This window comes from Caretta caretta, chromosome 12 (genome assembly GCF_965140235.1).
Source record: "Caretta caretta isolate rCarCar2 chromosome 12, rCarCar1.hap1, whole genome shotgun sequence".
In the NCBI taxonomy this organism is placed as follows: Eukaryota; Metazoa; Chordata; order Testudines; family Cheloniidae; genus Caretta; species Caretta caretta.
The window spans coordinates 42,685,156-42,697,467 of record NC_134217.1 but is presented as its reverse complement, the minus strand read 5'-3'; the positions used below and the strand labels follow the sequence as shown (position 1 = coordinate 42,697,467).

Here is a 12,312-nt window from a genome sequence, read left to right as displayed (position 1 = left end):
TCCCACATGTAGAACAGCACAGTCAGAAGCACAGATGATATTCCAGGAGGCTATTGTTTGGCTACTGTTCAGAATCACACTGTAGCCTTAGTTGACAGGACCCTCAAACTCATGAGATGCTGGTTTCAGGTGCTCTAATTGGCTTCAGGTGTTCTAATTAATCTATAGCAACCTCTCTTTCCTCTACAGGGAATAAGGCTCTCATCATCCTGGGGCTTACATATCTCCCCTCTGTCACTCTCCTGCCCTCTGGCCATGCTGTATCACAAACAACATCACAAAAGACACAAGGGTTATAAGAACAGAAAGAGACAATGCTGAATGTCTGAAAACTTTGGACAGTTGAACATGTCTTGAACTGACCCACATGGCATGGAACATGGAGAGAGGTAAATAGTGGTGTCCCCCAGGGGTCTGTACTAGGACCAGTACTGTTCAACATATTCATAAGTGATCTGGAAAAAGGGGTAAACAGTGAGGTGGCAAAATTTGCAGATGATACTAAACTACTCAAGATAGTTAAGTCCAAAGCAGATTGCGAAGAGTTATAAAGGGATCTCACAAAACTGGGTGATTCAGTGTCGATAAATGTGAAGTAATGCACAGTGGAAAACATAATCCCAACTATACATACAAAATGATGGGGGTCTAAATTAGCTGTTACCACTCAAGATAGAGATCTTGGAGTCATTGTGGATAGATCTCTGAAAACATCTGCTCAACATGCAGCGGCAATCAAAAAAGCAAACAGAATGTTGGGAATCATTAAGAAAGGGATAGATAATAAGACAGAAAATATCATAATGCTTCTATATAAATCCATGGTATGCCTACATCTTGAATATTATGTGCAGATGTGGTCATCCCATCTCAAAAAAGATATATTGGCATTGGAAACGGTACAGAAAAGGGCAACAAAAATGTTTAGGGGTATGGAACTGCTTCCATATGAGGAGAGATTAAAAAGACTGGGACTTTTTAGCTTGAAAAAGAGATGACCAAGGAGGGATACAATAGAGGTCTATAAAATCTTGACTGGTGTGAAGAAAGTAAAATAAGGAAATGTTATTTACTCCTTCATATAACACAAGAAGTAGGGATCACCCAATGAAATTAATAGGCAGTAGGTTCAAAACAAACAAAAGGAAGTACTTCACACAATGAACGGTCAACCTGTGGAACTCCTTGGCAGAGGATATTGTGAAGGCCAAAACTATAACAGGGTTCAAAAAAGAAATAGATAAGTTCCTGGAGAATAGGTCCATCAATGGCTATTAGCAAGGATGGGCAGGGATGGAATGCCATGCTCTGAGTGTCCCTAGCCTCTGTTTGCCAGAAGCTGGGGGTCGATGACAGGGGATGGATCACTTGATGATTACCTGTTCTGTTAATTCCCTATGAAGTACCTAGCATTGGCCACTATTGGAAGACAGGATATTGGGCTAGATCAGGGATTTCTCAAACTGGGGGTCACAAGGTTATTACGAGGGGGGTCACAAGCTGTCCGCCTTCACCCCAAACCCCACTTTGCCAGCATTTATAATGGTGTTAAATATATTAAAAAGTGTTTTTCCATTTATAAGGGGGGTTGCATTCAGAGGCTTGGTATGTGAAAGGGGTCACCAGTACAAAAGTTTGAGAACCACTGGGCTAGATGGACCATTGGTCTGACCCAGTATGGCCATTCTTATGTAACTAACAGCTACTTAAACCTTCTAGGGCTAGGTTACTGGCTAAGACAACGGGCCTTACTGGTGAGCTCTATAACAGGGATCCACAGTAATGCACTGTGTTGTACTGTGCTCTACCTGGCCCTGCTGTTTTGGGGCCTGTTAGGAATTGTGTGATACTTGGTGTACATCTATGACTATAACACTGTCCATGCACGTATGAATTCCGTGGTGCTTGCTATACATTTATGATTATTACATTTTGTTTGTCACTGATCCTATGAGTTGTGTTACACTCTACAGTAACAAGTAAGTGGGTGCTTTCAGAACTGCTAGGCACTCTGCAACATATGTTGTGAACTAATAAAGATGAATTATGTTCCAAATAATGGAATTTTATTCAGTAACAAAAGCAGTGCAAAGAAAAATCTGTGGAATTTAAAAGCAAATATATTAAACACTTAAATTAATGGAACAGAACTTAACAAGGGGACAGAATATTCACATCCATTTTAGCTACACATATAGCTACCATTACTTTCACTGGTCAGTGGATGTGACGTTGAGGTTGTCCTTAATGTGCCACAGGGTGGAGTAGTGTGGGGTAAGGATGCAGCCCCTGATGCCATGTAGAATGTTGAGGGGCAGTATAGGGAGGTGCTGTAATGGAGTTACATGATTGTTGAATCTGTAGGTCCACAAGAGTCTGCAGCATCTGTGTGTGCAGACAGAGAAGCCCTGTTATGTCCTGGTGCATATCCCTCTCCTTTTTCTGCTGGGAATCCTGGGCCTTTCTCTTGTCTGCTCTTTCCTTCTCCAGGCTGTCTTCAATGTTCATGGTCTGTTGCAGCACTTCCTTGCCAAATCTCATTGAACATGTAATCCCAAGTCCTCCTCTTTCTCCCCCTTATGTGGCTCAAGCATTCTACAAGTGTGGAGGGGGTACCTCTCAAGGCCACAATGGCAGCAACTGCAGATAAAACACACAGAGGTATCATTGTCAATATAGTCACAACAGAAAGTAAAAGATAAGATTCAGAAATCCCTTCCCTTGCAACCCTAAAGTTTTATTGACACTTCTGCTTCAGAGTGTTTGTGCACAGTGCCACTCACAGCACCACCCATGGTGAATATGGCCCACCAGGGTGAGTGAAATGAGGAGGGAATTCCTTGGTTGCATGAAACTATGAGTATAGGGCTATGGCATTGAATATCAGCACCATTTTCACCGACAGTGGTGATTTTAGCTGATATTTCACTCTTCAGGGTAATAAAGGCACAGACAACACAGGTGATGCTGGCATCCTGAAGCCACCCAGGCCCATATGCTGCTAGCCTGTGTATTGCTATGGTTTCTGCCAAAGTTATCGCTGATTGGTGTGGGAAAGTGTCCTACCACAGAGGAAGAAATAAGGCTGCCATCCCTAGAAACCTTTGGAAGAGGATTTCAAAGTACCTCCATGAATGCTTCATCAAGATCTCTCAGGAGAATTCAAGGGACATCCCTGTGTGCATAAACAAACTGCTCTTCATGCCCCCGCCCACCTTTGCCTAACTCTACAGGGGAATGAAAACCAGATAACAACTCTAGCTCTTTTTATTGTACTACTATCTCTTCTAATATGAGAAAACTAATGAAAAGTTGATAGCTGTGTCCTGCTAAGTTGGGGGCACCATTGGTACATCACTGTAATGCAAAATACAATTGCACACTTACCCGAAGTTCCTTCCCCTGCATTGGGCTCACTTGTGCTTGACTGCCAGGACTGACTGGACTGCGGTGGAGTCTCAGAAAGGTCCTGGCTTCCAGGATAGCTGGAACCCCCGGTCACATGTCCCCCATCCTTTTCTTCCACCTCTACTTCCTGCTTTTCCTCACTCTTCACACCTGGGGCCTGTGGCTCAGGCTCTTCGGAGGAATCCACAGGGGTGTGTAGGGTGATGGTGGATTTTCTGCCAAATGTGGGATGCAGTTCTTTGTAAAAGTGGCAAGTCTGTGGCTTGGCACTGGCTTGATGTGGCCCCCCTGGCCTTCTGGTATGCCTGATGCAGTTCCTTCACTTTCCTGCGGCATTGCTGCTGGTCCCTGTTGTATCCCTTCTCCTGCATCCCCCATGCAATCTGCTCGTGGATGTCCACAATTCTAAGGCTCACACAGCCTCTTCCCTCCACAGGCCCAGGAGATCCAATATCTCCTGTCTATCCAAGCTGGAGCATGTCTGGAGGGTGTAGTTGGCATAGTCAGCTGGGCAATTGCACACAAAAATCAAGAACTGCTAGGTGTTCACCAAGTGGACAATAAGGAAAAGGCATTCAAAAATTCATGGGGCTTTAAAGCGGAGGGAGGCCTTTCAGTCTCTGTGACCCCCAAGCAATGGAGTTCACAGTTGTGACCAGAAGTGACAGTGTAAGGCATTGTGAGACAACTGCGGGAGGACTGTTTGGGTCGACATAAGTAACACAGTGTCTACACTTGTGCTGCGTCAACCTCAATGCGTTGACTATTGGAGGTGGTGTTACTGAGTGTCTGTAATGGGCACTTACATCAATGGAAGACAAATATAGACACATGCACTACTAGGTGGACAAAAGTCAGCTTATGTCGACCCAATTTTGTAATGTTAGACCAGGACTAACAGTAGAATCTGGCCTATAATTATTAGATACAGAGGAACACAGTAATTTCCATACTAGATCAATCCAGTGGCCAATGGCATTGGAACAATTTTTATAACAGGGGTGCTGAAAGCTATTGAACAAAACTGTAAAGCCTGTATATGATGGAAACCACTTCAAGCTAGGAGGTGCTGACACATCCCCAGCACCCGTAGTTCCAGCACCCCTTCCAGTGGCATGTCTACTCCGGTATCGAACTCTCTGACAGTGGCTAATACTAGATGCTTCAAAGAAAGGTGTTAAAATCCCCATAATGGATAATTATGGGATGACCTGCTAAGTGTACTTTCCCCCCCCAATTTTATTCCTTGATTTTTTTGCCTGTTCCTGAGGCTGAGGGGAAAAACCATTTACTTCATTTATATGGGATTTTCAGAATGTTTAATGAGGTTACAGCTGAAATGACACCTTAACCACGGCCTTTGGGACCAAAATATAACTTTTCATCTGTTATCCTATGCGTTTTTGAGAACATACAGAAATTAAGATAAGCAAAACAGTTTTCCTCATCTCACTTGGGCATTGACAACATCTGCCATCTAAAGGATTTTTTGTTAGATAGACAGGTGATGTAGCAGGTGACCAAAGAATTTAATGAGCAATACATTTACTTAAAAAAAAACCCCGTGGGCACCTCTACATTACAGGTGCTACAGCGTCAGTTACAGCTATGTTATTGTACCACTGCAGAGTAGATGCTTCTTAGACTGATGGAAGGGGTTTTTCTGTTGATATAGGTAATCTATGTCTGTGAGCGAAGGTAGCTAGGTGGACAGAAGAACTCAACACAGCTGTGTCTATACTGGGAGTAATTTGGCTTAACTGTGGCGCTCAAGGGCTATGCTGACCTAATTTTTATCTATACATCAGGCATAAATCTCTCTTCACGGTACCTTATCCCAACCTGATTGATATAGCCCTGAATAAGCCAGAGTGTTTCTTAGAACTCTTGCTGCCATGGAATGTTTCCAAATACTCCATCAACACAGGCTATGGCTTACAAACCACAACGTAGGTCATATGTGGCATGATGTATTATGACTGCCCTCAAAATAATGAGACGTCCGATTTAATGAGGAAATAGCAATCAAGCTGGTGTTTCAGTCTAAGTTATGGTGAAGATCAAGTACAGTATATGTCTGTCCAGTTCCATCTTCCCCATGAAAGTGAGTTAGGCAACCATTTCCCATTACAGCTCCCATGCAGAAGAATAAGAAGCTAATCTAATTGCTCACCAATATTTCTGGACCTAATGAATATATCTCAGAAAGCAACATCTGGCTTGAATGATGGTATTTTCCCACTTGAGTTTTGAGCCAGTTTTCCATTTTTCTTTAAACAGGTGTTTCAAAAGGTGACTGAAGAGACTTTGTACAATTTCCCTTTGCCATGGGCATTAAAGAAATATTTAAAAAAAAGGAAAAATAAATATCTCCATGTGGATGAGACAAGTCAGAAAGGCAGAATCAGTAAAGGTAGGAGAAAATTGTATATTAAATCCAAGGCATTTAGCTATACCAAAAGTGTGCTAATAATAATATTTATTATTATAATAATAAATTATTATTATTGTAAAATAACATCTTTAGTGACCAACATCTTGACTGGTCAACAGCCACAGAAATATCCTACGCCACTCAGATCTAAGAGAAGCTGTTCTTGATTGCCTTTTGTGAGGAACATTGCTGTGCCATTCCGCTTCCACCATTATCGAGGAAAGGCTTGTGAAAAGAGTAAGGTCTTGTTTAGGACCTCAAATGTTGCAAGAATTGGGTTCATTGTGATCTCTCTGTCAGAAGCAGAAGACAAAATGGTTACTTACCTCTTGTAACTATTGTTCTTCGAGCTGTGTTGCTCATGTCCATTCCAATAGGTGTGTGCACGCCACGTGCACGATTGTCGGAAGGTTTTTCCCCTAGTGGTACCCGTCAGGTCAGCCGTGGAGCCCACTGGAGTGGGGCCTTCATGGCGGTGTATATAGGTCCCTGCCGACCTGCTACCTGCTCAGTTCCTTCTTGCCGGAATACTCCAACAGAAGGAAGGCAGGTGGGATTTGGAATTGACATGAGCAACACATCTCAAAGAACAACAGTTACTAGAGGTAGGTAACCATTTTTTCTTCTTTGAGTGATTGCTCACGTGCATTACAATAGGTGACTCCCAAGCAGTTTCCCCAGAGGAGGGGTCAGAGTTCACCTGGTTGCTGAGTGCAGGACTGCCCTGCCGAAAGCTGCATCGTCCCTCGCCTGTTGGGTGATGGCATAGTGTGATGTGAAGGTGTGGATGGAAGACCACATTGCTGCCTTGCATATATCCTGGATAGGGACCTGTGCAAGGAGTGCTGTGGACAAAGCCTGTGTTCTTGTGGAGTGCTGGAGGGTCTGGAATTTTACCTAGGTCATAGCATGTTCTGATGCAGGATGTGATCCACAACGAAATGTGCTGAGACAAGATGGGAAGCCCCTTCATTCTCTGCAATTGCAATAAAGATCTGTGGTAACTTATGAAAAGGCTTTGTGTGCTCAATGTAGAATGCTAGGGCATGCCTGACGTCCAGGGAATGGAGCATTTGCTCTCTGTTACTGGCATATGGCTTAGGGAAGTACACAGGTAACATATGTCTGGGTTCACATGAAACTGGAAGACTACCTTTGGTAGAAACGTGAGGTGAGGGCGTTGCTGCACCTTGTCTTTATAAAAGACTGTATAGGGAGGCCCAGAAGTCAGTGCTCTGAACTCGGAGATCCGTCTGGCCGAGGTTATGGCCACCAGAAAAGCCACCTTCCAGGAAAGGTAGGACAGAGGGCAGGTAGCCATGGGCTCGAAAGCAGGGCTCATGAGCATGGACAGGACCAGGTTGAGGTCCCACTGGGGGACGGGCTCCCACACCTGGGGATAAAGCCTGTCCAAGCCCTTGAGAAACCGGCCCACCGTGGGATTGCCGAAGACTGACCTATCCGCTGCCCCTGGGTGGAAGGCCAAAATGGCAGCCAGGTGCACTTTGATAGATGATATTGCCGACCTCTGCTGTGTCAGGTACAGTAGGTAGTCCAAAACAAGGGGAATTGACGCTTGCTTCGGAAGCCCCCACTTCTGCAGAGACCAGATGGAAAACTGCTTCCACTTCGCCAGGTACGTGGCATGAGTGGAAGGCTTCCTACTTCCCAGCAGAACTTCTCTAACTGACTTCGAACACTGGAGCTCTAGCAAGTTCAACCATGGACTTTCCAAGCCGTGAGGTGAAAGGACTCCAGGTTGGGGTGTTGTAGATGGCTGTGGTCCTGTGTGATGATGGCCGGACACATGGGAAGGCTAGTGGTCTGTCCACTGAGAGGTTCAACAGTGTGGTGAACCAGTGCTGGTGGGGCCACGCTGGCACTATGAGGATCAAGAAAGCCCCATCCCGGCGAGTCTTGAGGAGCACTCTGTGTATGAGGGGGAATGGCGGGAACACGTATAGCAGGTGACTCATCCATGAAAGGTGAAAGGTGTCCGTGATGGAGCTTGGGGTGTGGTTCAGAAAGGAGCAGAACCACTGGCACTTCCTGTTGCTCCACGTCGTGAACAGGTTATGTGGGGAGAGCCCCACATCTGGAAAATCAAGTGTGTGATGTCCACCCCGAGGGACCATTCGTGACCATGAAACGAGCAGCTGAGGTGATCGGCTAGCTCGTTTTGCGCTCCTGGAAGGTGCGACGCCTCTAGGTGTATCAAGTGGGCGATGCAAAAGTCCCACACCTTGGCACAGGGGAGAGGAGTGAGCACCACCCTGTGTGTTTGTTTATATAGAACATCGCTGTGGTGTTGTCCGTCAGCACCGACACACATGTGCCCTGAAGGTGGGCCTGGAACGTTTGGTATGCCAGACGAACCACCCTCTCCTCCCTTACATTGATGTGCAGAGATAGTTCTGCCTGGGACCATAGGCCTTGGGTTCTGATATTGCCTAGGTGCACTCCCCAACCCAGTGCCAAGGTGTCTGTGACCAGCGATAGCGCAGGTTGCGGTTTGGCAAAGGGTACTCCTGCACAGACCACTTGTGGCTGTAGCCACCAGCTGAGAGACTCGAGAATGTGAGCGGGGAGGGTAACTATTTTGTCCAGTGGGTCCCTGTGGGGCCTGTACACCTGTGTCAGCCATGCCTGGATGGGCCGAAGATGCAATCTGGTGTGCTGGACCATGTATGTGCAGGCTGCCCTATGCCCCAGCAGTTTCATGCAATCTCTGGCCATCGTGGTGGGGAACTGGTGGAGATTCTTGATGATGTCCCTGAGGGCTTAGAAGCACGGCTCGGGCAGGAACGCCCTGGCTTGCATGGAGCCCAAGAGAGCCCCTATGAATTCTATTCGCTGTGTCAGGGTTAGTGTGGATTTGGGCACATTTAGTATGAGGCCTAGCCTGAGGAAGGTGGCACGAGCCAGAGACACATGTTTCGCAACCTGTTCTTGCCACTTGGCCTTTATGAGGCAGTCGTCCAGATACAGGAAAACTTGCATCTGATGTTTGCGGAAGAAGGCTGCCATGACAACCATACACTTTGTGAATACCCGGAGGGCCACCAAAAGCCCAAATGGGAGCACCCTGAACTGGTAGTGCTGGCCACTGATCACAAAGTCAAGAAACCGTCTGTGTGCCAGGATAAGGGAGATATGATAATACGCATCTTGCAAGTCGAGGGCAGCATACCAATCCCCCAAATCCAGGGAAGGAATTGGATAGAATATCCCACGTCCACCGTGCTCAGAACCAAGCAATCTGATGTAATCTGGGACCAAGCACGGTAAAAGTGGGATAGTCAATTCACAAAGCGGGATAAGGATCCGAACTTGGTACTGGTACTCCATCCTTGGGCACGCCTTCAAATGTTTGGCTTCAGGCCAGGGGGCTGTTTGGAAGAACCCTGGCGTTAGCCTGAGGAGGACTGCGATGGACACCTCCTATTATTCCTGCCCCGTCTTCTGGATGAGTCCCGCCTTGGGGGCGTGGAGTAGAAGTGGGAAGGGGGCTGAGGCTTGAATGGCTTTCTCTGGGGTCCACGAGTGTGGATCCCCAAAGACTTTAGGGTCGCCCACGAGTCCTTAAGACTGTGCAAGTGAGAGTCTGTATTTTCAGCAAACAAGCCCGCACAGTCAAAGGATAATGTTCTGGACCTCCGGTGGTATACCCGACACCTGAAGCCACATGCTGTGTCTCATTGTAATGGCGGTGGCCATAGTCCGAGCCCCCGAGTCTGCTGAGTCTAATGCAGCCTGGAGGGAGGTTCTTGAGACCACCCTGCCCTCCTCTAGAAGTGCATTAAATTCCTTGTGAGAGTCTGCCGGGAGCAACTCCTGAAACTTTGCCAATGCGCTCCATGAATTTTAAAGCGTAGCGGCTGAGTACCGCTTGCAGGTTGGCAACTTGAAGCTGGAGTCCCCCAGTCAAGTAGATCTTTCAGCTGAAAAGGTTCAGCTTCTTAGCGTCCCGTGACTTTGGAGAGGAACCTGGCTGCTCCTGCTACTCCTTATAATTTGCCACATCAACCACTAGAGTCCCTGGTTAGGGGTGGGTGAATATGTTCATACACTTTCTGTGGCACAAAGTACCTCCTCCTTCACCCCTTTAGCTGTGGGTGGTATCAAGGCCGGGGTCTTCCAGAGCACCTTCGTGGTGTTCTGAATAGTTCTTATCAGGGGCAAGGCCACCTTAGATGGACCCTCTGGGGCAAGGATGTCCACCATTGGGTCCATCTCCTCTGTGACCTCCTCCACCTGGAGGTTTAGGTTTAGGGCCACCCTCCTAAGAAAGTCCTGGTGCCCTCTGGTCTCCATCACCAGGAGGGTGGTGGTGGTGCCCGTCACCACCTCGTCCGGTGAGGAGGAGGCCCATGGGACTGGGTCTTCCTGACCTTCCGGCTCCCTAGAGGCTGGGTCGGGTGCGTCGGTCTGCCCTGTGACAGGAGGTGGCTGCAGTACCGCTGGTGGTACTGTCTTGGATGCTGTGCCCGGGGTGAAGGCCCAGAATTCTTGTTCTATGGGGGGGGGGGGGGTCTGTGGGTGTGGCCTGACACCAACATCGCTGAGGCGGGACCACAGGGTGCAGATTCCACTGATGCAGCCCTGGAGCCCTGTCCCTGAGCCTGATGATAGGCTCAAGGAGTCCAAAAGGGCCATTGTACTGGGCCCTGCCGCTGGGGTGGCCAGGATACTGTCTATGCTGACAAGTCCATGACTGTGTTGCCTGGGGACAGAAGACTCAGCTTCCGACTTGGAAGAATACTCTGAGCCTGACCATGGGGGGGCGGAGCCCGACAGTGCTGGGGAGCGGTACCAGGGTGATGGGGAGCGGCACCGTAACATTGTGAGCTTGCCCTGATGGCCAACAGGGGGCAGTGAAGGGTACTGGAGACTATGCCACATGCAGCGCCTCCATAGATGCCACACTTGGGTGCCGTTTTCAGTACTGCTGACGGTGCCTGGAACAGTGCCGGTGTTTGTGTCTGCAGGGCTGAGGACTGTGCCGTCGGGGCAATAAGGTCCCGTGCTGCCTCAAAGGTATCTGGTGTGGAAGGGAGATCGAGTTCTTCCTCCAATTCCTCCTGAGTCGGGGAATCCACCGGCACCGGACTCGACGGAACTCCAGTTGGGGCCAGAGTTAATGGTGCCAGGTCTTGAGGGCCAGGCCATGGGTGTCCTGACATGGGACACACTCTGCTAGAATCCCCTCATGGCTTCTTGACTGGGGAACAACCTGTCTGCCGCCTTCTTCTTATGCGGCACTGGGGACTGTGAGCGATGCTGCCTGCTAGAACTGGCTTTAAAAGCCGGGGAGCTGTGCCTATGCTCCTTGGAGGAGTCTCTTCTCGGTGCCGGAGCATCCCACACCGAGGCTGGGGCACTGCGCACCAATGATGCCGACTTCATCAGGAGGAGCTTCAAATGATAGTCCTGCTCCCTCTTAGTCCTGGGTCTAAAGCTCCTGCAAATTGAGCACTTGTCTGTCTGATGACCTTCTCCTCGGCACTTAAGACAAGCAGCGTGTGGCTCGCCTCTGGGCATAGGTTTCACACACCTCTTGTACACCTTAAACCCCTGCGACCGAGGTATGCCCCCCTCTGGGCAAAACTGGGGGGGACCCCCCAAAGTAAGCTTAACTATAAAACTACAGCCTACTGTAACTACAACTCTATGAAACTATTTACAACTAAGAAAATGGGAACCACTAGGTAGGCGAATGCAAGAGACTGAGCTGCTCCAAGGACTGTCACTGGCTGTAAGAAGGAACTGAGCAGGCGGTGGGTCGGCAGGGATCTATATACACTGCCATGAAGGCGCCACTCCAGGGGGCTCCACAGCCAACCTGATGGATACTGCTATGGGAAAAACCTTCCACCGATCATGCACACGGCACGTGCACACACCGATTGAAATGCACATGAGCAATCACTTGAAGAAGAATAAATGTACTTGCTTAGAATGAGCTGTGTGGTAGCTTGTAACTTGTCTCACTGCCTCCTGACCCGGGGTTTTAAAGCTGCACTGTTCCCTGATCTACATTGTGATATCCCCAGCAAGCCAGTGGCAATTAACCACGGTCAGAGGACCCACATATGTTGCCACCGTATATGTCACAGTTTAAGGGTTAACTGCACCTTTGACTCTCCCCATTCCATCCCTAGTCTCCCGGCACCCTCTGAAGGTTTCTGGTTCCCACCCATCAGCTCTCCTGGGCAGAGACCATGTCTCACTGCCTCCTGACCCGGGGTTTTAAAGCTGCACTGTTCCCTGATCTACATTGTGATATCCCCAGCAGGCCAGTCTTCCTAAAAGGGCCAGCACCTGTGCTTTGCTTTCTCTCTGAGGGCTATGAACAGTGTAACTGGCAGCAGTTACACACCAAACAGCTCTTTCTAAGCAAGCCCATTTATTCTTCAGGTAAAAGCATACAGAGAAAACACAGTAAAAACAACAAACATTCCCATATGCAT

The 12,312-nt window shown here is 48.1% G+C and overlaps 1 protein-coding gene across 1 annotated transcript in view; it reads right to left on the bottom strand.

Moving 5' to 3' along the window:
• ZFHX3 (zinc finger homeobox 3) overlaps positions 1 to 12,312 on the bottom strand; it is a 930,873-nt gene that overhangs the window by 384,617 nt on the left and 533,944 nt on the right. The gene's annotated exons all lie outside the window — the stretch shown is intronic.